Source organism: Chlamydotis macqueenii, chromosome 10, assembly GCF_036417535.1.
Source record: "Chlamydotis macqueenii isolate bChlMac1 chromosome 10, bChlMac1.mat, whole genome shotgun sequence".
Lineage (NCBI taxonomy): Eukaryota > Metazoa > Chordata > Aves > Otidiformes > Otididae > Chlamydotis > Chlamydotis macqueenii.
In genome coordinates, this window is record NC_141565.1 from 19,717,180 (window position 1) to 19,741,738 (window position 24,559).

General features: G+C 41.2%; 1 protein-coding gene across 1 annotated transcript in view; it reads right to left on the reverse strand.

The window, feature by feature from the left end:
* Positions 1-24,039, reverse strand: part of CNTN3 (contactin 3) — a 104,923-nt gene extending 80,884 nt beyond the window's left edge. Inside the window, exon 1 of the mRNA XM_086755611.1 lies at positions 23,956-24,039. The gene's annotated coding sequence lies outside the window, so the exon portion shown is untranslated. The remainder of the gene's footprint in view (positions 1-23,955) is intronic.
* Between the last annotated feature and the right edge of the window lie 520 nt (positions 24,040-24,559).

Genomic DNA, 24,559 nt, shown 5'->3' on the forward strand with positions numbered 1-24,559 from the left:
TCACTGGAGTAAGCTGCTTGCTCTGAAATTGCTCCTAAACCAAGTATTGAGTAGCACTGCAGCTCAGCTTTACTGTAATCTCTCTTCTTTTAAAAAAGGTTGTTGGTCTAAAAATTAGACCCATCAGAGGTAACAGACAGAAATACATGATATTCGAAAGGTCTAAGTGAGTTACTGTTGGTAATATATGTATTCCAATTATCTAGCTCATGGAAACAATCTGCATCAAAGCTATTCAGAGCCAACGCAGAGACTCAAAGTCAGATGACAGTGCTAAGCATCTTTGTCACCTTTGTCACCCTGGTCGTTTTGCACATCATCCATGTTCAGAAAGAGGCAAACACCACAAAAAAGGTCCCAGCTTCTTTCCATCTGATTGTAATATTTCAAATATGTCACATCCTACAAACAGAGAGTAATGTAATATTAATAGCAAAGACTAATTTTACCTCACCCTCATTTTGCAGAAGCAAAAGGGCAGATTCACAACATCACTTTTGGTGCTTTGAGATAAATTGACTTGAATTACCTTTGTATGTAAAGGCCAGAAAGAACAAAGACAAACAGCACCTGCTGTGGTTGGAAAAGATGATAAAGAAACAGAGTAATACCCACAGAATATGTAAAAGGAAATATATATATATTTTTTAAATTAGAAATCTTTGTAGTATTAGATAGTGCTCGGCTTTCAGGAGAAGCCAAAGGCATTTCAAAACAGCAAGAAAGCAAAACTTGTGAAGTGGTGCAAACATACTAGGAAAAAACAACAGACTTAATTTCATTATTACACACTTCTTTGACTTTCAGAGATAAGTAAATACTCATGAGTTCCTCTGAGAAGTCTGTTCAAGACAAACACAGGATAGCAGGGGGAAAAAAAAATAAAAAAAATCAGTAGCCAAACAAGTTACATGGGATGAAAACACACACGAATTTCAACTTGATTTTTCTTCCTTCAAAATTAGCTTTCAAAACCTATGCACTTTCAGATCATACAATATAACAAGTGATGGACAAGAATGTCTGAAAGAAATAGGAAGTTTGGGAAAGGTTCAAGAGCCAGTAATTTTATTCAGTGACCTTAATTTTTACTACCCAGAGTAAAGTGTAAAAAGCAGTAGTTCCCCAACGGTAGAATTTTTATTTCTATATACAGAAATGGAACTTGTCAGATCTGGCTGACAAGTTCAACTTAAAGTTTGAGTTTGACCTCAAGGAATCTGTAGTGTCACTAAGTCTAAATTAATCAGAAATTCCTGGAACTCAAGAGAGCTACAGAGACCAAGAACTTATTTTACTGTATTGATCACAAACCACAAAACAGAAAATAGACCAGTGTACTGACACTAGAGGTCAGCACGTCTTTGCAGAGGGAAAGAATTTTTGCAATCTCATATTGAATTTTGAGATTAACACTCTAGTTAAATTATAAAGTCATTTCCATGGGGAATCATAAAAATGAGATGCACTGGTTAGTGTAGAACACACCTCAACAACTTCAAGAAACCCACTTCTAATTCGGGGGAAAAAAAACCAACATTGAAAATATCCATTTCTCATTTCCTTCAAAATTAAATTATTTGCTGTGAAAAATGACCCAGTATATTTTGTTTCAATGAGAAATACCTACATGGTGGACTCATAGTCCATATTCTCAGACTGACAGGAGCCAGTGCCATGATGGAGACATTCTATAGCTTTCTAAAAATAAGTGTGCAGTTACCATACATGCTCAGTTTAAAAAAAAAGTCTTTAAAAGACACTACAATTGCAGGCTTTGAAAATGCAAAGTAGAAGTACTACATTCTACTGTCTAATCTCTAGACTTTGCTCTGGTACCAAGACAGCCCAGCTCACTGGGATCTGTCTCTACTGAGATGACTCTAAGTCAACAGCACCAAAGGTATACAGAAGTATCAAGCCAAAGGCAGACCTATCCAATGCTAGAGTTCACCAAAAAATCTTTTTTTAAAAATAAAAACTTATGTTTGTTATTTGTTCCAATGACACAGATGTGGTGCTAGCTCAATACGAGAGCTCAGAAGAGATTTCTGCTACTTGAAAGAAATCATCAATTCAACTCTGACATCATCCAACAGGCAAATCTACGGATTAAGGTATCTGAGTAATTTAACGTTATAGATTAGAAAAAACAAAACACAGAGGAAATTGAATATTACAGAGCCAGTGCTTCTGAAGTAAATGCCAATGCATCCAATGAACCCAAAAGGCTGTAAATACGTAAGAACTGACCGGTTAAAAGCTAAGGAGCACGACCAAGAATAGAGTTAAAAAACCCACTAAGCAATGCTGTGGCTTGTTCCAAGGAAACGTTTAAAATGGTGCTCCAAGGAAAACCGTGGTTGCTCTGCCTCCTTTGGGGTCTCATTAGATCTTTGTTCTGCAGCTGCATGGCAGCACCGCTCATTAGCGGGCAGCCTTTGCAGGTAGCAGTTGTGAGGCTGCCTGTGGCTCTTCCTCAGCCTTCCTGTCCCTATGGGGAGATCAGCAATAGACAAGTCATCCCCATGAAGTTGGACTATAGGCACAAAGAGGAGGAGGAAAGTTTTAGAGAAATTTCACCATTACCAAGCACTAAGTAGGATTAAAGTCATCTCCAGTGTCTCACTAGCAGACACTTAGTTAAAAGTCTCAAAGTGTCATTTTAAACAAAATTAACTTACAAAAAGCTTAAAATAGAAGAACCAGCAACTGTTCTGTGGAGAGTTTTATTACAACTCCTCTTGCTCACTGCATTTATTGACTCTTTCAGCCACAGCCCCCTGCTTCACCTGCCCATCCATCCACTTGATCTACATCTCTCCAGTACATGGACCACACAGCTGGTTCTGGTCTACAGATCACCTTCCCTAGCCCTGTATTTACTGCAGTCCCTCCTTCTCCCAGTGAAGCAAAGAATGTTTGTAATAACTGAACACCCACTCTCCCTCTGCACTAATCTTTCTGTGAACAGTGTCACAGAGCATCTCTACTTTATACCTCTTATTTGTCATGACATTAAGATCCTCTCTGAAAATACAACAGGTTTGCTGAACTCAGTATCTGCAGTTCTTCCATTTTAGAGCCAGAGCCACTAAAGAAAGCAGTAAGTCAGCTGAGCCATAGGGAGTTACTCCACATCAACAAAAGCAGTGAAGCTACAAAAAGAAAATCATTAAGGAATGACATTTATCTTAGAAGTTCTTGGGAATCCTACTTTATTTTAAGACCATCACCTTCCACAGCTCTGCTTATCAACAATTTGAGAGCCTCTTGAAATCTAGCCAGAGGTCTTTTCTCTGCACCACCTGCAGAGACAGTCCACCTCCATCAGTTTTGGGACACCCATGGGAACACTTCACAAAAGACCCAGCTTTGCATTTTCCCCTAAGTTTGCAGGGGAATGATTATCAGAATCTCTTAACTCCTTCAATTTAATCAACTACATAATACAATTTAAAATTAGTAAGTCTCTTAACCAATACTAACTCCAGACCTATATGTACAGAAGACCTATTCTGAATAGCGTTAATCAAGTCCGGTGATATGTTACTGTTGTTAAAAATCAAGTTCTGTCTTTCTTTTTGGTGTTGGTACAGTGAAGATGTTACACTGATAGTGTACGCTAATTTTTCAAATTAAAAATATAGATATTAAATTACAAGAGAATTCTACTGCTCTTTTCTTCATTAGTTCAGGAAACATCCATGCATTGGGAAATACGAAAGCTCACGAGAAAACACACATTTGGAGAAGAGTTTACTCTTAAGACCTTAAAACTTATCTAGATACTGTTTGCTTTTTCTGTCCAACCAGTCATGCCTTGCAATTCACAAGTTTATCAGAAACAAACAACACAAAAATATCTGAGGATTTAATTTCATAATATTTTGAGAAGTTTCCGTTACAGAACCTGCTAGTATTAAAAACAACTCTATTTCTTCTGTGAGTAGAGGTCTTGTTTAAGACACCTATTAGACAAGACACCTGCTATGACAATATTAACCGCCCAGGCATGAGCCAAGACATTTGATGTCAAATGGCAAGAGCAGGGTCCTGGTACAGACGCAGGAGCAGGCTCTGTCCTTGCTGCTGAGGGACGGCGCTCCAGCCCCACGGAGCAGACATGTAGGTTTGCTGCAGTGTTCATCTGTGCACAGACTTCATGTGCCCTAGTTACCCAGTTTCCAAGTAAAATCTTACCTTCAGTGCCAAAATTGTTCTTGACAAATCATACCGGAGGAAAGGGTGTTTTTACAGTGTACCAAAACCTTCAGGTTGCAACATCTTGGTAAAAATTCTTTACCTACAATAAATACAGGAATCTTGCCTGTTTAGCACAAGGGAAAGCTTGCAACTCCCTACAAGTGTTATTAAAACTTAAAAATATTGGTTTTTCATATTCTGCAGTCATTGCTAAAAGCTAACTTCTGCTGCTACTTTAAATACCTCCATTTATTAGCGTTATACTGATACATTATACTTCAGTAGATTATGAAATATCTACCCAACCCATGCCGTAAAAGTCAGTGCAACAGCCTCTTGCATTTCAAAACCCAGTGATTAACATACTGTTGTGTTAAAATTGCAATGCACCCTTGATGACATGGCCTCCGCTCTCTCCACTAATTACTCCTTTCTTGGAATAACAACATTTCAAACCAATAACAAACTTCAAAACGCCTTATTTTTTTTTTTCCAGAGGAGTGATCTGTCACAAATAAAGTATTTCCTCTGTTATTTTCAGGCCACTATTGCTATAATTTGTATGCCTGAGGCTTTCCCCTTGTAACTTCCCAATTTCAGACACCCGTTTGATAAACACATATGGGTCATCACCTTCAACCAGGCGTCACAGGACAGCTACCTCCAGGGGTCAGAAGTTCTTTGAACCCAGATGACAAGATGTCACTAGTCACTTGAAAATAATCTAAGGCTCTAGAATTAAGATAAATAAATCAAAGCTATTGGAAGAATCAAATACGACGTTGGATGAACTACATCTTGTGTGGCTGCAGTGGGGGGAAAGGACCCAACTACCTGATAAAAGCTTCTTTTACCCTGCATAGTTGCCCAAATATAATTCATCGCTTTCCATAGCATACGTAATCTCGCTTTGATATTCCTTGTCCAGACAAAAGTTTATCCGTACACTCGCCCTCTCCCAGACGGCATTAACATCCACCTCCCGTGCGGCATCGCCTCACCTGGCTGGGGAGCCCTGCGAATGCTGATCAGGGTTTCAACTCCAATATTTGAGAAAAGAGTTTATGTCTCATAACTTTATAGTCGACAAATTAAAGCATCAGTATGCTTTGGGCTTGGAAAAAACCCCGAAATCTTAGGAGATTTTGTCAGTTAAACAGTAAAACACGTTGCTGGCTGTGTATGTGTACACACATACATTTACAGCTAGCTACATACAAAAAGACATATCTATAACATCCAATAATGTATACTAAACAGACAGTCACAGAAAAATCCTTTCCTTCTTACTCTTTTCTCCTTCTAAAAGCCTCATGAATGCTTAAGTACCTAGAAGAAAGTGTATTCAATTTTAACGGCATTTTTGTCATATGCCTAACTCAATACAGGCAAGAAATCGTCAGTGCATGACCACGTCTTTAGTTACTCAGAGCACCCAAGCAAAACCTAAAACATGACCTGTGTATTGCATTAATCAGGCATTTTCCAGAAAAAGGAATATATAGTTACCTCTTTGTTTCCAATGGAAATGAATAAAATCCCTAACAGATACTCAAAGACAAGAGCCTCTAAGTGCCCAAGCTCCACCTGCACCTCTCCAGTCTGAACGTCTGGACCTTCTGACTTCCCACGACCGCTTGGACTCAGCTTTGCTTTCAAATGGAAAAGGCCTCCAAGATTTCACATTTTAAAGACTTTAATAATACATTTTGATGCAGACTCTTCTAGCCAATTTACTCAGAGCAAGAAAGGGCAGCCTTTCCCCATTACATTTCAGAGGTCTGATGGCCAGGTTTTGCTTTGGGATTATTTTTGTTATTGTCAGTTTTTTTTGTTTTGTTTTGTTTTTTAACCACTATTTCAGCTTTTTCCATAACTTAGCGGGGAGTCATTACAAAGGATATCACATCAAAAACTCAAACAAGCAATTGTATTATGTGACGGACACAGATGATTGTCCCCTGCATGGCTCCTCTGGCACATCTGTACGCCAACACATAGATGCAAACTTAACATTTTACTATCACCCTATACAACTGTCTTCTTGACCAATACCAAGACGACAAACCCCTAGACCAAAGTTGACATAAAAATTGATGCTAACTTGTTTGTGAGACACATTGCTCCACATGAGCAGTGATGGAACGTTTCTCTTCTTTCCATAAGCCTCACACACAGGTTTCTTTTTTCTCCATCTTGAGCAGAAGCCAGCCAAGAGGAAGATATGACCTATCGGCAAGCTGACCCAATACAGATCCCATAGGCTTGTTTTCTGCCTTGTTGCCATATAAGCAGAGGAAGAAGCCCGCTGGTGAACACAGGGCATACTTTGTTTTTTCCTCTTTAGCTATTAGACATCTACAGTTTTTGCCATGGTAGGCAAGGGTGAGGTGTCACGTGGATCACTGAACTACCAGTAAACCCTTGTTTTTAAGGTCAGCACACATTGAGTACAACAGTCTCTACACCAATACGCACATGCTGGAGAGATTTTATCAAAAAACTCAGCTCAGTGCTAAGACAGAGCAGTTTGAGTGGGGAAGCCAACAGCAAGAAGCTTCTCTGGTGAGTCTTCTGCTCCGAAGCTCAATGCATCCTTCAAATTGCCTCCAGTGATGGAGAAGCTAAGCGTAACACTGGGCCATGCACAGCTCTCTACATCAAGGCAACTACTCACAGGGAGTAATTCACATCAACGGACAAAACCAGCACTGGGCAAGTGTGCCACTGCAGTCTCAAGCTGAGGCCTCACCTCGCGAGCTGAAGGACCAGCTCCAGCCATCACACTTGCTTACAGCTGAAACGCAATGGGCAAGGATATGTATTGTCTCTGTTTAATTATGAAAGAGTAATTGATTACCAAGAATTATGATACCAAGAGGGCAAAATGGCATAAATACTTTAGGTATATAGGTAAACATGGAAAAGTAAAAAATGTGAAATTTACATTTTATATAGATTCTTCCCAGCCTTTTCTTATTCTTTTGAAATATCTATAGCCTGGGAATGGAGGAGCTAGATAGACAAATTCACCAATTTCAGCAAGGAACCGAGCTTCAGGAGATATGGCCACAGGTACCCTTAATCTATCCTGTCTGTGATTATCTCACTCAAAGTCACATGAGAGAAAATAATCCCCTGCAGCATAGAGCACTGATGTGAAAGGAAAGAAAAGCTCAGAGTCACAGCTGAATGGTTATCGCTGAATCCATTGCAGTACTTTTTTCCCTTCTATTTCTTACTTGAGACCAAGGCAGATTAATCTGCATTGATGTCTATGAAGTTCCACTTTAAAAGTTATTCAGCCCAAGAGACTTTCCTCTCTTATGAGCAGAAATAAAATACTCAAATATTTTTATGCAAAGTTTTTTTTTAAAAAAAGAAACTATGAGATATTGCCTGAAAACCTGATTACTGCACTTTGGCCGAATTTCAAACTAGTAGCAGAGACATCAAACCCAAAGCGAGACTATAACAGAAAAAGCACTAAAATTGAACCAGCAAGCAGAGTAATACCCATTAGAGAATATGATAAAGCTGTTACAGATGTTCGGTTGATTAGCATGGCTGATGAGCTTGCACACAACAGGGCACTGTTCAACCAAGTAGAACTATTGTATGGTTACTATTAAGATTACAGAATACTTTTTAAAAAACTATTTTTATTTTAATAGAACACCTCCCCACAGCTGACCTATGGCTACACAAAGCAAAGAATAAGCACTAGATTTGTTAGCCAAACAATTGCAAAACACTCCTTTTATCCTCCCCATGTAACAAGGCCTCACTTTCAGGATTATTAAAAAAAAAAAAAATAAAGGCTTGACAAAAGCCAGTGTTTAAAGTACTTAGCAAGATCTCTTTAAATATCAGTACAAGGTTAGATGTGATAAAGACTACATTGGCTTTGCTGGGTAAGTTTGACAGCTTTGGTTCAAAAAACCAAACAGAACTGGAAGGAGCAAAGAGCTAAACCAAGGTCACCATCAACAGCAACGAACCTAAGAATATCTAAAGTACTGAAAAATCAATTTCTTGACTTAAGAACTAAATTGAAATTAGGAAATCTGTCTGACAGAGGTTTGAAAATCACATAAGGAAAATAAGATGGGGAGGAAGGTTAATTGGTTTGTAAAGTATTAAGAGTACCTTGAAACAAAACGTCCTGGCAGGAAAACAAGCCTGCAATAGAGTCATACAGAGAGCACATGGAACTTGCACCAGAGAGGGGGATGCAGAAACAAATCCAAATTCAATTTTTGTGGTTCAGGAGTTTTATTTTGTCCTAATAATAATAACCTTGTTCTGAAACCATTCATGGTGCCAAAGCAAGACTGAAATATAGCTTCAGAAAACCTACGCTTGGAGCTTTGCTAAGCAAAAAGTTCCACTTCCCAAATATCACTTCACCTTTTCTTTATAGAGAAGAAAAATTCTTTTCCACGGTGTCTAACAGGAAAGTAGCAACAAGCCCTGGACCCCAGAAGATAATGTTTTTCTTTTGGATCTCCAAGGTTCACTTCATGTCTTAATGCACATGGCATTGCTCTCACTATTAATAGCGTTCTGCAGACCAAGAGAAATTGCCTTTCCAGAAATTACCCCAAACTAAATTCATAACTCTTTAAGAGCCAATAAAACCACTGAACTGGAAAGCTCAGCCCTTCTACAGTGGGCTACAAGCAGCCAAGCTGCTTTACTCCCTTCAGCAAGATTCACTACCACCTTTTATCTAAAGCACAGAGTGGAAACTGTTCATGTAGTTTAACAACACACCTGTGTTTTAAGCCAGAACAGGAAGGAAGAGACCAGAAGACAGAAACCTGTTACGAACAGCAACACTAGAGACATACTATACAACTTCAATGTGTGATGGGATTTGTACTGTGCCACGGCCAAAGGGACAAAGGTTCCTGGACAATCCTCCCTAACACTTTTTCCTAATCCCCTAAGATCTAGGGGAGCATCCCTTAGCACTTTCCAAATGTTCCTACAAAAATCAAGACCATCTGCATTACGTTTTTCTGGAGTTACACTTATCAAGGCGAAAGATCCTCTATGAAGAATGAGACGCACATGTACCAAACACATAATAGATGGGTTCTCACTCTTCCTTGCAGGGAGAAGTATTATTCCAAGTTGACTATGAAATTTGAATAGTCAGATCTATGACATATGGCATGAAAGATACTACAGGTACTCAAGTATTTGGGACACCTCTGCATCCTTCATTGTACAGGACAGGAAAGGAGAAAATTGGAACGCATGCTGAAACAGACCCTTAAATAACATATCATGGCTGGCTTTAAATGGAATCATTAAAGCAAGAACACAAAGCACCAACTCATCTACTAAAAGCCTTGTACAAGAGTACCTGAAGCTGTACTTACAACGCATACGTTTCTAAGTCATAAAAAGTAATTTTAATTCTTCAAAAGCTTTTGGAGCCTTTTTTGACTAATGAGACCATTAAGTTCACCTGACCACACACAATGACTCCAGGAAGCAGAATTTTTCGAAGCCTAATGTTAAAGGGGGCTTTCAAGACTTCTTTCATGTTCCTGTAACATTAATTGGATCTACATATATTTGACATAGCAGAGAGGAGGAATACCATAACAGAACTTTGTCAATTGATGACAAATCCTTGCTGGGATTTTGTTTCTAGAAGTACTAGCTTCTTTCAGGTAGCAAAGTCTAAGGCATGTAAAATATATCCCAGTGTAACAAAGAAGGGTCATATATTTTAAAAGTCCTCCACACAATGCAGAGAAAACTCGCAGAATTTATCAGAATAATACATTACTCAAGAGGATTTGCAAAGGAACCAGATAAATAATACAAACAACAAGCGTGCCCAGAATTACAGTTGCCTGCACTGACAAAGTAAACAGGGGCTGGAGCCAGCGCAGGACACAGCTTGTAGCTACCAGAAGGAGGAACCAGCTCCACCGAGCAGCAGCCATAGAGACACAGATGCCATCCTGCTTCTCACATCCTCCTCCAGGTAATTGGAGTTGGGTGTTTACACGGAGCATCCACCCAATACTGGGTGTGACTTTGCATGCTAACTCCGAGACTTCAACAGTAAGCGATGGCAAAAGGCAGTTCTAGGATGACTGGGAAGAAAAAAAACTGTTATTTCTGCTGCCAAAGCAAAACCTGACCTGGTTAGGGACAAAAAGAGAACAAAAACATACACTAGCACTTTTCTCCACTCCCAGTTCATAAAAGTAACACACCATATTTCTGTAATACCTGTTTATATCTCCAACAACTTACTTTCACATGTGCCATTTAGCTCTGCAAATCACTGTGTAACACTACTTCCCAGGAAGTATAGGGCTAAATTAATCCAAGAATGGTATCTTCATTACCACCTTAATTAGGCTTATTGGACAACTCGCTGAGTCTTTTGGAAAGGAAAAAATACAGATCTTTAGCAATTCAGAATTTGAGGAAGTTTAAATTAGAATTGCAGAAAGTGAACTGTCTGCAGTGCTTATTCCCCAGCCTGCTGCACAGAACCAAGGGCTGAGAGAAGACTCCCTTTGTTACAGTATTGTGAAGGGTCAGAAGGATAAAGATTATTTTCCTCTGCTTATTTTGCTAAGGTACCTGCAGAGGGGAGAAAAAAAAAATTTACCCTTCCAGATGACGTTGTATGCATCAGCCACAAATTCCAAGCCTGGTTCTCTTAAAAAGTGTCACTGTAGACTGTTATCTGCTGGAAAGAGAGCATCCTTGGACACAAAGGGAAAGCACATCTACATTATTAGCAATTTATATGTTTGAGGCTTACATGTAATTCTTTTCACATTACAGTGTATAAAGCTTCAGGGAGCAGCTGGAAACTTCTACCATGACAGTATCCGAGGTTCCCAGGAAGGCAGCGGACACCTGATGAGGAGTTAAGCAGATCCAATGACCCAGACCAGAACTCATGTGTACTCTGGATTAAACAATCAAGCGTCCACAAAAGCAGACTGGAGAAAATTTTATGTTTAATCTCAAACCTTACTACTATTTTTTAACAGTTTCACACATTTTACTGATTTTTGTTAATTATTAAAAAAAAAAAAAATCACAACTAAGCAAAAAGTCCAGGAGCTTTTTGTTCTTTGAGGATAACACCCAGACATGAGCAGTTAACTATGCAAGTTATTGAAATCCTAACATTAGGCTGTTCAGATGCTGGGGGATGAGAAGATCTTATGTTAAAATAGCTTAACAGCAAGAAGCACAAGCTGGTGGAGCTCTGCAGCTTCCTTAAGCTGCTTAGTTTCAGATAAGGAGCTTATGCAACTTTCTTAACTCTGGAGTACATTCAGCAAGCGATATCAAAACAGTTTTCAAGTTAAGTTACACTTGGGACGGATACCTCTTGAGTACCGTCATTCTGCCCTCTTACCAATGAAAGGAGCCAAAAAACCCAACGCTCTCCCCAAAACCACCCGCCCATGAAAAGCTAGGAACAGTTCAGCAGAGGAGGTAAGCGCTATACATGTTTTCCTCAATGTTTCCCTTACACAACATGAGACATATGCATAGTAGGCCAAGCTTCAGCAGTATGAGTAAGAGATTGTTTCACAGTTTAAGCAGAGCCTGGCTATGAAGAAGCTGCTTTGCAGTCATCTGGAAATACTTGCAGAAATGAGTATAAATACTGCAGTTATTCTAGTCAGAAAACAGACTTACAGTAAGTGGTTAGGATTTTTTTCATCTGAAAATAAACCAATCAACCCACAATGGATCTAGCCAAGGATGTTCTCAGGACAAGATAGCGACAAGGTCAAAAGCTTGAAGTCTTACAATGAGTCTTGATTATGTTGCATCAAAGCTGGGACTTGAATGAGTAACGGACATGAAAGACACTACACTCCTCATGGAAGCCGTTAAAGAAAACAAGGAAAGAGCTGAGAAAGAAGTCCATGATCCTTTTCTGGACTAGGGGAGTTCTTGGGGAGACTGGCACCACTCGCCTCTCCAACAAGGGACTCCTGGGGGCTGCGCTTTTGAAGATAATGGTTTGTTTCTTGATGACAATTCACTAGTTTCAGCTGTTTTGTACAAGGACAGATCTGCAGAAGGGCTTTCTGGTCTACAAGTGCACCCGAAGAAATACTAGAACTTTCTCGTATCCAGATTTTGGTCTCCGAACCACAGCTACTTGGCAAGGAAGAACTTACTACACAACAAAACGCCAAGCCAAACCCACAATCTTTTGTTATCCTCCAAAGGAGAAAAGGGGATGAAATCCTACTTGTTCTTCATGTAACAGTCACAGCAAAATAGCATGGCTAAACAGAACACCTCTTCTGTTTGCATTTTAAGCTTATCAAGGAAAAAGGATGCTCCAACAGACTAAGCTACAGCTTTTAAAGTATTAGAAATACAGCTCTTTACCAGAGCCATAGAGATCTTTATTTTCTTTAGCAATACAACAGCAAAGATAGTCAATGTGAGATTCAAAATCCAATAGTTACAGCAATTATAGTGAGAAATTGATAAACTGCAAGATCTATAAACAGATTAAGCTAAACATATAAAAGGAAAACAACCGTATATATGCAACCACCTCAGTAATTGTATTTGATTCCACAAATCGTTTGCCAGTTCTCTGTAAGGCTTCATCGCTTTTTCCACTATAATTTCAACAGATTTTTTTTTTACAACAGAAAAGATGCGAGACAAGTAACAAGAGGAATGCACTACGTGAGAATGTAGACCCTCAAAAGCAGGGGAAGAAGAAAATAGCTCCAGTTTACATTAATTTAGCTACTTCTGGGACAAAAGCTAAGTCTTGCCTAGTCAAGAGCAGAAAACAAAGAAAATGTCCAAGAATGGGAGAAGTGTTAGAAATGAGCAGCTGCTGCTGTCAAGAAGAAAAAGACATTTAAGCGCACTTCTGTTGCGGCCGGGCGATGACGGCAACAGAGCTCATCGGCGCTGTACACAGGGCCACTGGGCTTCACAGCTTCTGCAGGCTCCAGCACCGCTCTAAGTGCGGGTCCAGGTAAGCCGTCACCCAACTCCAATGGAAGAAAAAAAAAGTTTTCATCATTAATTTAGCCAGACAGCCTTTACTGGTTTTAACAGGGAGCCATTTGGCCAAGTAAACATATTATTTGTGCAGAAAGATGTATGTAAGATCTTCAGTCTACAAGAAGAAAACATGTATTTTCTCTGGTGTGAAGAGTTTGGTATACAAACAGAGGCTTTTCATAAGCCACTAATGACGTGCACACAAACCAAACGAGTACCTAGCACATCTCTGTAGAATCAATAAATCTTTATCTGGAGGAGGTGCACGTTGCTAAAAACATACGCTTAAATGCTCAAACAGATGCTAGGGACTGCACAGCTGGAGACCTCACATGAAGGACTACAGACCTTAGGAACTCCAGTTCTGGTTTCCCCCCCCAATACTTCATCACTTTGAAATTTGAGGGTTTAGTTACACAGATGTTTTTCAGCAGCAGCGCTGATCTAGCCTGTACCCTTGCCTACTACTTCCCTCCTTACGCGATGCCAGCAGTCATTTGTCAGACTCGCAATGGACAAAGTCAAAGAGCTGATGCGGGCTAAATTAAAGGTTTATTAAGGCAAGAGGTGACTTGATCCTCTGTGTATCTCCCTTACCTCAAGGATTATAGCTTAGAAACAGCTAAATCACCTCGGCATCTCTAAATTTTCACTCATTATCCCCAAAATCTTTCAAACCTAGAAGGGATTAAACCATTTATTTAAATTACCTTTATTCTTAACCACATTTCCTTCCTTCCTGGCTGCTAAATTAGTTCTCTTGACCCTCCTTCTCTTCTGCAAGCTTCAGCTTTGCTTTTTATCCAGTAAACCAATGACTGCACATAAAGGAGACTTAAAAACTTAGGTCTTGCACATCACTTGGAAGCAGCAAAAACCCCAATATACATGTAGGAATGCTTATTTTTCCACCATAACTCAGCCTCCACTAATGAACTCTGCACATTTTTAGGTAAAACTCATTTCTGCTGTAGACTCTTCCTCCTCCTCTTTTTAATACAGCAGCATCATCTGCAACCTCCTAACCTCAGCAGCTTGCTTCACAATTTAATGGAAAAAAAAGAGATAAGAAAAATCCTAAAGATAAAACGCGAGAGCTAGAAACTGATACATCAAAAACCTAGTATACCATATGGCTGATAAACATAAAGCTTCTCACTGTTAAAGTTGTTTTAGTTAGTCTGTTTTAAATCAGGTTACAGAACAGATATAACAAAGAAATCAATTCACTTAAAATGGAGAAGCATTTGATTCTTCACTTATATGTTCTCTGGCTTCGTCAAAATAAATAAATTAAAAAAAAAAAAGTAAGAAAAATCCCAGAAGATGGTTCAGCAGAGAGCTCAGCAGCATGTTGTACCTCTCCCTTGGAGCAGACCCCAGAGGCTCCCTGGCCACCCTCCCGCAGATGTCCTGCCAGGTGACGAGACATGTCTGACCAGAGGCTAAGAAGAGAGCTGGCACTAAAATAAAGGGCTGCAGTGGTCCCTGTTCTATTTACAGATAAGAACTCATAATCATAAGACTAATTAACACACCATCTCCCTCCCGTGTTTCCCTGGGATGCAGGATTGGTGACAAGTTGCAGTGAGCCTCAGGAACTGACAACACCCATCTATGCCTTCCTTCACCTCTCCAAGTCTCCCTATGTGCAGAGATAAAGTAACGACCTGAACAGCTCTTCACAAAGTTCATGAGCTACGAGTGAGTTCTTTTTAAAGACTTAATTTCACAGTCATCATTGCAGGCTATCTTAATGTGTTTGAAGCAATCTGCCATAACTAGCATTACACAGACCACAAGATAAACATTTACCAACCCTTACAGCCAATTTGCATATTGCAAGCATTTCTGTAGATTTCACTACTCAACATTTAAAGGGATTCTAAGTATTTAGTTCTTCATTTTTGCTCATTTGCATCATCTTCCCAGCATTCACTTCATTCATACACACAGCACCACAGACTTCTCCCCCATTTCCACTCACTCCCACTGCAGTAGTTACACTTGAGCTGATATTCAGCATCTCATTTTTGAGGAATAGCAAATATTACCCTGACCATACCCCAGAAAATAGGCAGTCATTCCCTCCATTCAACACATACCTACCTGAATAGCTGGACTTAGATATTTTGCAATTCATATCCTTGAAGATCTCAAAATATCTGACTAACTCCTAGCATTGTCTGATTACATAAACTAAAAAGATGTTGGCCCCAGAAGAAAATGCAAGAAGAGACTCAACCAAGCACACAGATGATACTCTGCATGACTTTTAGAAAAGCTTCCACAGAAGTCAAATGTTACTAAGTTACTAAGGCAAGTATTTCTACTCATGAATGGGAAAACTAAAATGAAAAAAAAAAAAACAAAACAAAAAAACCAAACAAAACAAAAAAACCCAAAAAAACCAGACAGACTCCTAACTTGATTTAACTCAGCTGTTGATTCCCTTTCCTCTGCTGTAAGTTGATCAACTTACTACTAACAGTCTTCAATAGAGCTTCCACTAAACTTTCTGGCATTTGCCATTGATTTAAATCACTACATACAGTGTCCAGTTCATAAGATCCAGAAGTAGCAAAGCACATTTGGAAAACATAATGATATTAATATTCATCTACTGGCTTCATCTGTGGTCAGGAGGAAACCATCAAGTCCCTGCATCTTGTGGCTTCAGCTTCATTGGAAAGACAGTTACATGAAAGCACTTTAGAAACTCTGAATAAAATACACCCATTACTCTTTACAAGGCATTATGCTAACAAATTATTCAATTCAAATATTTACATGCACAGTCAAAAAAAAAAAAAAAAAGGAGAGAAAAGTTACAAAACCTGTCCTTTCCACCTAGACTACCCAAAGCAAATACCCATCTTCATACACTTATCTGCACAGTCAAAACACCCACATTCCATGTATTTAGTCAACACAAGCAAAAACTAGGACAGATGGAAAGGAAAGAGTTGGAGCCAGCACTAGTGAATAATGAATGCCAGTTCACGTACAAAAAAATTAGGAGTCTTCCTAAAGAGCCAGAGGTAGACCTGAATGGTCCAGAACCCAGCCAGTATCAATGCTCAAAACTGGAGCTTACTGAACAGACAACTTCCAAAGGTGGCAAGGCTACTCTTTTGTTGTAACTTCAGTGTTTAAATATACACCCCTGTGACATAGCACAAACGTTTTCAATGCAAAGCTTGCCTTATAATAAATATTTTTAAATCTCAAGGTTAAAAGAAAACTTAACTGATTCACTGTACAGACCAACAAAAAGAACCTTAAATTCAGTGCAGATCAACGTGACAGAAATTATTAGTGTTTAATCATTTCACACCCATCTCAAGGACAAATATTTATAACAACACATCCTTGTAATTTAAAATGGAAACAGTGGACTACCAACTATTCAGGCACATACACCAATGCCAAAACAAAGTTAAAAACCACAACAAGGAACCCAGACTCAGCTCTGCTCCCTCCCTACAGTCTCATGAAGGGTCTTCTACCAGTCTGAACAACAGAAAGGAAAGACTCAAAATGTGTGCATATGTGTGACAGTATACATGCTAACAGCTCTTGATCACTGTGCTAGGTTTCTTTAGAGCATTTGTTTTTAAGAAGTGCAAACATTTTACTGTTATTATTTCACTGTCCAGCAGCATGTTCCCATAACATAACACTCCAGTGGGAAAGAGGTACTGGTGGTCAAGCACTGACCTAGCAGAAGCATTACCAACCTACGCTCTGCTTTACAAACTACCCCAGTAAAGCAGACATGCAGATACAGCCTTTTCTTTTTATTGTCATTTACAACCTACACCAACACCCGGAGCTGAGATGTTAACCCAGGATGCTAAGAGAGCTGTCCTCCCGCTCACAAGCTCAACTTTGCACACACAGTGACCTGCACTACACTTGTAGCAGCAAGCACCAAAGAAAGTTACCATTTCAGTAAAGTCATCCCAGTAAATACTGGCATTTTAGTAATGAGCTTTTGATGCAAAAACTGCATGTGATCCTGCACACGTACATTCTACCAGCACACAGTCCCACCATCCAGGGGAGTGTTACTGCCCTGCACCTACAGGATCAGGACCACCAAGGTTTACCACCTCCTCCAGCATCTAACAAGCATCAGGCTCACCCTGATATTTGTCCCCTCCTCAGTGAGGGCACCAGCAAGTGATTGGGTAGTAGCAAAAAAAAAAAAAAAAAAAAGAGACCCTGTTGTCATAGTTTTAGAAACAGACTATCCTCCAGCAGCAGGACGGATGGACAAGCAGGACAGACACACATCCAGATGACTGCAATAAGCCTTAAAAAGCCAGGATGAAAAAAAAAATATTTTATTAGATTCAGGAAAAGGAAATTTTGGTTTCCGCATCAACCATACAAGTCTGATTTCCCAGTTTCTCTATGTAAAATAACTCCATAATAATATGCCATTAAAATAGTATTTTTAATCTCGCACATTTTACTGGGAATGCTAAGAGATGCTGATTTCAACAACTGGAGCATCTTCAAAGGCAGGGATGCATGATTCTTCTGTAAATGAACTGTGAAAATCAGTATGCTTGCAAGCTAAACAAAATTTATCATTTACTGACCCACTCGAGATTGGATTAGACAGGATTGCTCCTGATGTAGTCAAGTAGTGCAATATGCTGAAAATTATTGTCCTGACCTCAGTAAAGCAAAAGGGACACTGGTATGCTTTACATTAAGGCAGACTGTGGAAAACCAGTTTATTTTCCCCACCAATTTACTCCAGAGAGAGGCTTACAGCTACAAACAGCTGTAATTTATTATATTTTAAATTTCATAAAAGACCTAAATATGTTGAGCGATAATACTCTTCAGAATTGTCAAGGCCGATCAGACTGAAACACACTCCTCAAATTACAAACATGGCACTGATGGCAGCTGAGCTACAGAAATAGTGTCTAGCTTTTTTTTTTTTTTTAAAATGTGTCAGTATGTAAAAAATAGGAGTAGGGAGAAGAGGATATTTTAAAAACAATTAATGCAAGGTGGCTCGCCACCACTTGGATTAAAGTGTAAATGGCAAAGTAATCTGGACTTAGCCATAAAATTTCAATGAAGCTCAAACTACTGTTTTAAAACTACATTAAAATTCAAGATTTCTCACTTCTCCATTACAATTGAATATATAAGTCCTTCCTCAACTACACATCTCAAAACCAAAGAAGGAGCATATAGGAACACATCTATAGGAAGAGATACAAAACCTGCCCAGACCTTGATGACTCTGGTCCTTCTTGCCTTGTGTTCACCAGACCTCACTCAAGCAGAACAGATCTTGACTCCACAGCTTCCCTGGCACTGCGCTACAAAAGTAACTTAAAAAGAAAATGTTGCCTTTACTTTTCTTCCTTTTGACACAGTATGGAGGAACTAACTTGTAACAGCTGAACCAGTTTAATCATTTTGGACTTCTGCTGCAAACGAGCTGCAATCAGAAGAGCAGAGAGACACCTGCCACCACAGACACACACCTGGGGGACGGAGGTGGAGCATAGGAGACTTGCTCCATCCTCAGCTGTTCCATCTGCAACCTATCCAACACAGGCTCCCAGGATGGGAGGGAGTTTGTGCAAGTGAATTCTGAGTTCCAAGAGAGTGTCACCACGATTTTATGAGCTCCTTTGTGCTCACTCCTTGTCATCATAATATGCGTTTTCCACTCAAACTGCAGGCGAGAAATGCAAATAACATGCACCGTGTCAGAGAGACCCTCATGCCTGCCCTCTGCCCATCCCAGTAGCACACCCGAAGCCTTTGAAGGAGAACAACTTCCACTGTATCTCTGCATTGCTTACCATCCTGTATACGTATACCTCTAAAGTCCTATTAGCCCTGAAGTTGAGAGATCATTGGGGGTTTGGTTTTTTTTGGAGGGGTGGGAAAGGAAGAGAGGTTTGGTTTGTTGGTTTTTTTTAGTGTTTGAGTTCGGCTATAAGACTTTCAGATACAAGAAATAAAGCAGATAACAGCTCAGGGAATTAAAAAAAAAAAAAAAAAAAAAAAAAGAAGATTCAGCCAACTCTTACAATTCCAAAAGCACGCTCTTCATAACTGTGTCAGCCTGCCTGTCTGGAATTAGTCCCTCTGACAACAACTTGCTTATTTCCAATATTTAAAAGAGAAAGAAAAAAAGTCCAACCTGTTGCTGTGAGTACCTCAGAGCAAACCAGTTTGAAGGAATACTTGCCTGAGTTTGGTGCATCGGGCTGCGAAGTAGTACTATAACTCAGGGAAAAACCCTGAGGTTTATTCTTGTATTTTCTAGCAACCAATAACTGACCGATCAATAAGAACCTCCCAGACAAGTCTGGCAATCTCCGGTTTTCTCTTCCTATTATCTGAAGAACATGCTCAAAAGTCCTTTACAGCCCATGTCGCTGTGTCTCATTTTCTGGGGGCTAACCATATCGGTAGCTCTGCAGTACGTATTTTAAATGCTTCATGACTCACAGCCAAACACTGCAAGCACCAAGTTTCTCCCCCATGCAATCAGGATTAACAGAACACTAAAATACACATCTTGATTTCAAACACTGTCTATTCTCACTACCTAAGTCTCTCCAGGAGAGCACGAGTAGGCTGCAGATGTGATTGTTCAGGGCTGAGCACAGCTTCAGTAGCTCTGACTGTGCTTTTGCTCAGCTGGAAATGCAGCAACTTTGCCAGTTAATTATTCTTTACATTGATAAACACCAGTTTTTCAAGAGAAAATACTTAGAAGTTATAGTGGGGAAAAAACCTCCCACATCGGCTATGCAAAATGAAAGCATCACTGATTTTAAGGAATAATATTATACTTTATTACATTTTAAAAGAGAAACTTCAACAGTATAAAACTAACTCTTTCATATTATCAAGTATCACTAGTGATTCTTTACATTTTTCCCTCTAATGCACTGTCCTACACCACCTGCTATAAAACCTGCATATTCAAGTCTACATTGAGAAGTTAGGGCTGTGACTCTGAACAGCTTCACCTAACCAAAGGTGGATGTCAGCATAAGAGAAGGCTGCAGCTCTATCAACTTCATGTTTCTGCATTTTAATTGCAATAATCACTGACTGATCTTTCCTGATTTTGGCTGAAAGAGGCTGCCTCTGAGAGAATTTTAAGTTGCAGAGCTGCAGAAAAAGAGCTGGAAAAGGACTTACTGCCACTGTAGGCATGGTTTGTTAAGGACAGCAGCAACAGAGCAGTCATTTCAGAGCACGAGCATCAACGCAAGCCTTCTGCTCCTCCACTTACAGAGACTGTTTCTGTAGCACATTCAGTCTTCAAGAACCAAAATAAAAAGTTTCCAAATTTCTTTAAACAAACGTTGGTTTCAAAGTATCTTGCCATTTAATCCATCTTGACATCATCCATGTACAACGTGAGCTTGAGCAATGCAGTGGTCCCTTGAATAAGTCATTTCCCATCACTTGTAATTTTAATAGCGTTCAACTTGAATGCATGTATGCATCTCAGGTGACTACAGTCTGGTGTCAACTAGTTTCCAAATATGAACTAGAAGGTTACATATTTGATGAGAGCAAGACCAACCCAGTTGACAAAGCGAGCACAAGGACGAAAACTAAAATACAAAACCAAGTAACTACAGATGAACAGACTTCTGATTTTCCTTGCATTTTCTAGCAAACCAAGCCCCATCTTATAATTATTTCTCAAGTCTTCTTTATACTCAGGAGGGATACTCACCGCCAGCTACAGTCATTCCTCATCACTAATAACTTCTTCCCCCTCTCTGTAGGCTTGCTGGCTCCTCAGACAGCAGCACCATACCACCATGCCTTTCATCATTTCTAATGAGTAAAAAAAAATCTTGTGTGCAGACTGCAGTTAATCTGTGTCTTGTAGTATCAAAGTAAACCCTGTGAATCACTTACACTTATATAAAACCACTGGCTTATGTCACTTGTAAGAATCAGTCTCTTCCAGAAAGAAAAGTAGAAAGATTGAACCTACTTGCAGGAATTCCCCATTACAATACCAGAAGAACATAAAGATGCAGCACAAAATAAAAGACAGCGAGTCCTGCTCAAAAAACTCCCAATACCATCCCCTCTGCACAAGTGGTTGGAAGGGGGGAGAACTACAATACAATACAGCATTGCTACAGAGGAATCTAAAAAGCAAGTTGTTTTGGTCAGTCTGCAACACACGCATCCGTAAGTTCCCATCCCGAAGCTCAGGGATTTGCAAAGAGTGCAGCCAACTGGATACACGCATGGATTTCTGTGTGAGACCCTAACTAAGGTCACCAGCGTGGGAGCCGAGTGACTGCCAGCGCTACGGGAGTTGCGTGCAGGGCCAGAGCTTGTCACCGCTCTGCAGCGGCTCCAAACCCCACAGGCTTTCTCAAAAAATTTCCCTTAATTTCTCAAAAAATTTCCCTTAACGTAAAAGGTACCAAGTTGCAGATGAATTAGGCAATCCCTACCTGATGCTCTATTCAGTAAGCAACCGTCTGCAAAATCAACTTTGGAAGAATCCCATAGCAAATGCCAGTGCCAACCTGCAGATCCCCTGCTCCGACAATGCAGACCCGAGTGGCAGGTGGCACCTCCTCCTGCTTCACACACACAGAAAACACCAACGCTTCAGCGAAGAGCTTGTAGTTCACTCCCAGTGCAAGGCACTGCCAGGAGTTACACAGAGAAGTAAAAATACTATAAAGCCCACAGGAGCCCTGATGAGCAAGGGAAGTGCCTGTGCAGCAGGATAGAGAGCTCACGGCACCGGGAAGAATCATAGGGCATCAACACGCCTTTAAATTGCAGCCCCAAACATCAAGTCAGCAGCATTTTTTTGTGAGAATTACACGCCTTCACTAAACCATTTGCCTCAAATGCTTTCACAAATTCATTTGCCAGCTTAGTATGGAAAGTCTCTCGCATAATAAATAACTTTCTGGAATAATTCCACACGGAGGAGCAATACACTTTCAATGATTAAAAGTTAGTCCAGCATTTCCATTACTAATTTTAATGATTTGTTCAGAACTTTCCATATACATTAAAAAATTCTATCACTGAACAAACCTGGCATGCAGCTTAAGCTACAGTTCAAGTTTCTCTTGCAAAATACTGCAGTCAACAGTTTGGAGAGTTTGCTCGTCCTTTGCAAGAGCTGATTTTTATTTGTATATTTTTTGCACTCACAGTAAAAATATTGACATTATTTTCCCTTCTGTAAAACAAGCACTTTGAGGACAGCTAAAAATCAGTACGCTGGTTATTTTGTGTGTGTCAATGTCATCAGTAAGGTAATCACCCAGCTAGCACCCAAGGCTATTACTGGATCATTTAACATCAGAAAGGGACTGATCTCTCTCCGACGCACACAGCAAAATGGTGCTTGGATTTAGGTTAATCACAGCCAGGCATCACACTTAATTGGCAGCAAGGACACCGGGGACATCAGCAGCTCATACCTGGAAAGGTATGAATCACAACTAAAATGAAAAAGTTCCAAAAGAGAAGGCAAATCACTAAAGGACAAACACCACTGCGGACTAAAACCTGCAGACAGGCTGTTTCAGAGCTACAGGAACAGTGGGAGAGCAGAGCCATGTTACCACCGACCGCACCGAGCGAGATACCACAGAAACTTCAGGTCTAGCTCAATCGTTTTTCCTCCCACGCCTGATGGGGAAGTTCTGGTTTTGTCAGAATTTAGTCAAAACTGAATGGTCCCGAATGACGCACGGAAAAAGCTGAGCTATTACTCACGAGAATTAAAAAAAAAAAAAAAAAAAAAAAAAAAAGCTTTTCAAAAAGCCTTCACTGGAGTGGTGTGGGGTTTGGTTTGGGGTTTTTTTTGTTGTTGTTTTTTTTTTTAACTAAAACACTAGCATTGCCACTGACATCAGAGAAAGAGGAGAAAAAGCTCATACACTCACATTCCTGAATTTGAGACAATTATTGGTACTTAATTAAAAGCAAAGCCAGAGAAGCACAGTTTTAGGACCTGCGTAACTCCAGACTCACGTAAAACAATTTTCCGGGAAAAAAAAAAAAAAAAAAAAAAAAAAAAAGCACGCAAACCTCCAGACTGTCGGTAGTTTTCACGGACCGACCCCAGCCCCGCAGCCCCCGCGTGCTTCCGCGCCTCTCGAAGTGCGGGAGGTGGGGGGGAACCAGGGCCGTTTTGGGGAGCGCTCGCAACCGCGGAGGAGGCGCGTTAGGAGCGCGAGAGCCGCCCTAACCTCGCTAACGCCATTAGCGGAGATCAATCAGGTGAAAAGCAGCGGGGTGTTCCCAAAAGCACGTACGGAGCGCTGCGCCTTACCTGGAAAAGCCCCGTTTTTGCACTGGATGCACATCGAGCCCCGCTGTTTCCCCCAAAGCGGGCAGCGGCCCCTCTCCGCGGCGCTTAAGGTTCGCACCCCGCGGGCTGACAGTGGCCGCCATCCCAGCCGGAGCCCCTTTTCCCCCCCGCGTCCCCCCGACCCCGCTCCTCCCCGCCAACAACTCGGGCGACCACGAGGCGGCCCCACGCGTGGCGGCGGCCACGGTTCCTCCTTCCGAAAAGGGCGGCAGCGGCGCGGGAAGGCTGCGGGCGAGCGGCCGGGCAGGAAGCCCCTCCGCCACAGCGCTCCCTTCCCCGCTGTGCGTGCGGGGAGAGAGAGCACCCAGCCCAACTTTGCTGCCCACCTCAAGCCGCTCAACTCGCCGCCGAGCCACCCGCCGTAATTCCTCCGCTCCCGCCGAGCCCGCAGCTTCTTCTGAAGCGGCGAGCACCGCGCCTCAGCCGGCGGGGCGGGGCGGGGCGGGGCCGGCCTCCCGCCCACCGCTCCCTCACCGCCTCCGGGGCCCTGCCCGGCCCAGCCCAGCCCAGCCACGCTGCCGGTGGGTCCCGCGGGGCCTGGCGGCGCTGGGGCAGCTCCGCGGGTGGAGGCGGGGAGCAGAGGTGGGGGGAAGCGGAGGCGATGTCCCCGAGGGCTCGGGAAAGCTCCGCCTCGCTACCTGGGGAGGGAAAAGCGGTTAAAATGGGCTCCTGCAGCCGAGGGGGAGCCGCGCCGGGCTGCCCCTTCCTGGCGAGGCTGGGCGAGCTGGGTGTTAACGGAGAAAGTTGACACAGAAGAGCTTCAGTAAAAAAAAAAACTCCATCTAATTTCTGGGCTGGGAGCCCAGGAAAGGAATCAGGTTCACGTAGGTCTCAGTGCAGGAGCCGGATGGAGATTTTATTGAGTCTGGCTCCGGCTGATCACGGTGTTATAGCTGTGCACTGTAATTAGGGCTGAGCAGAATTCCTGTA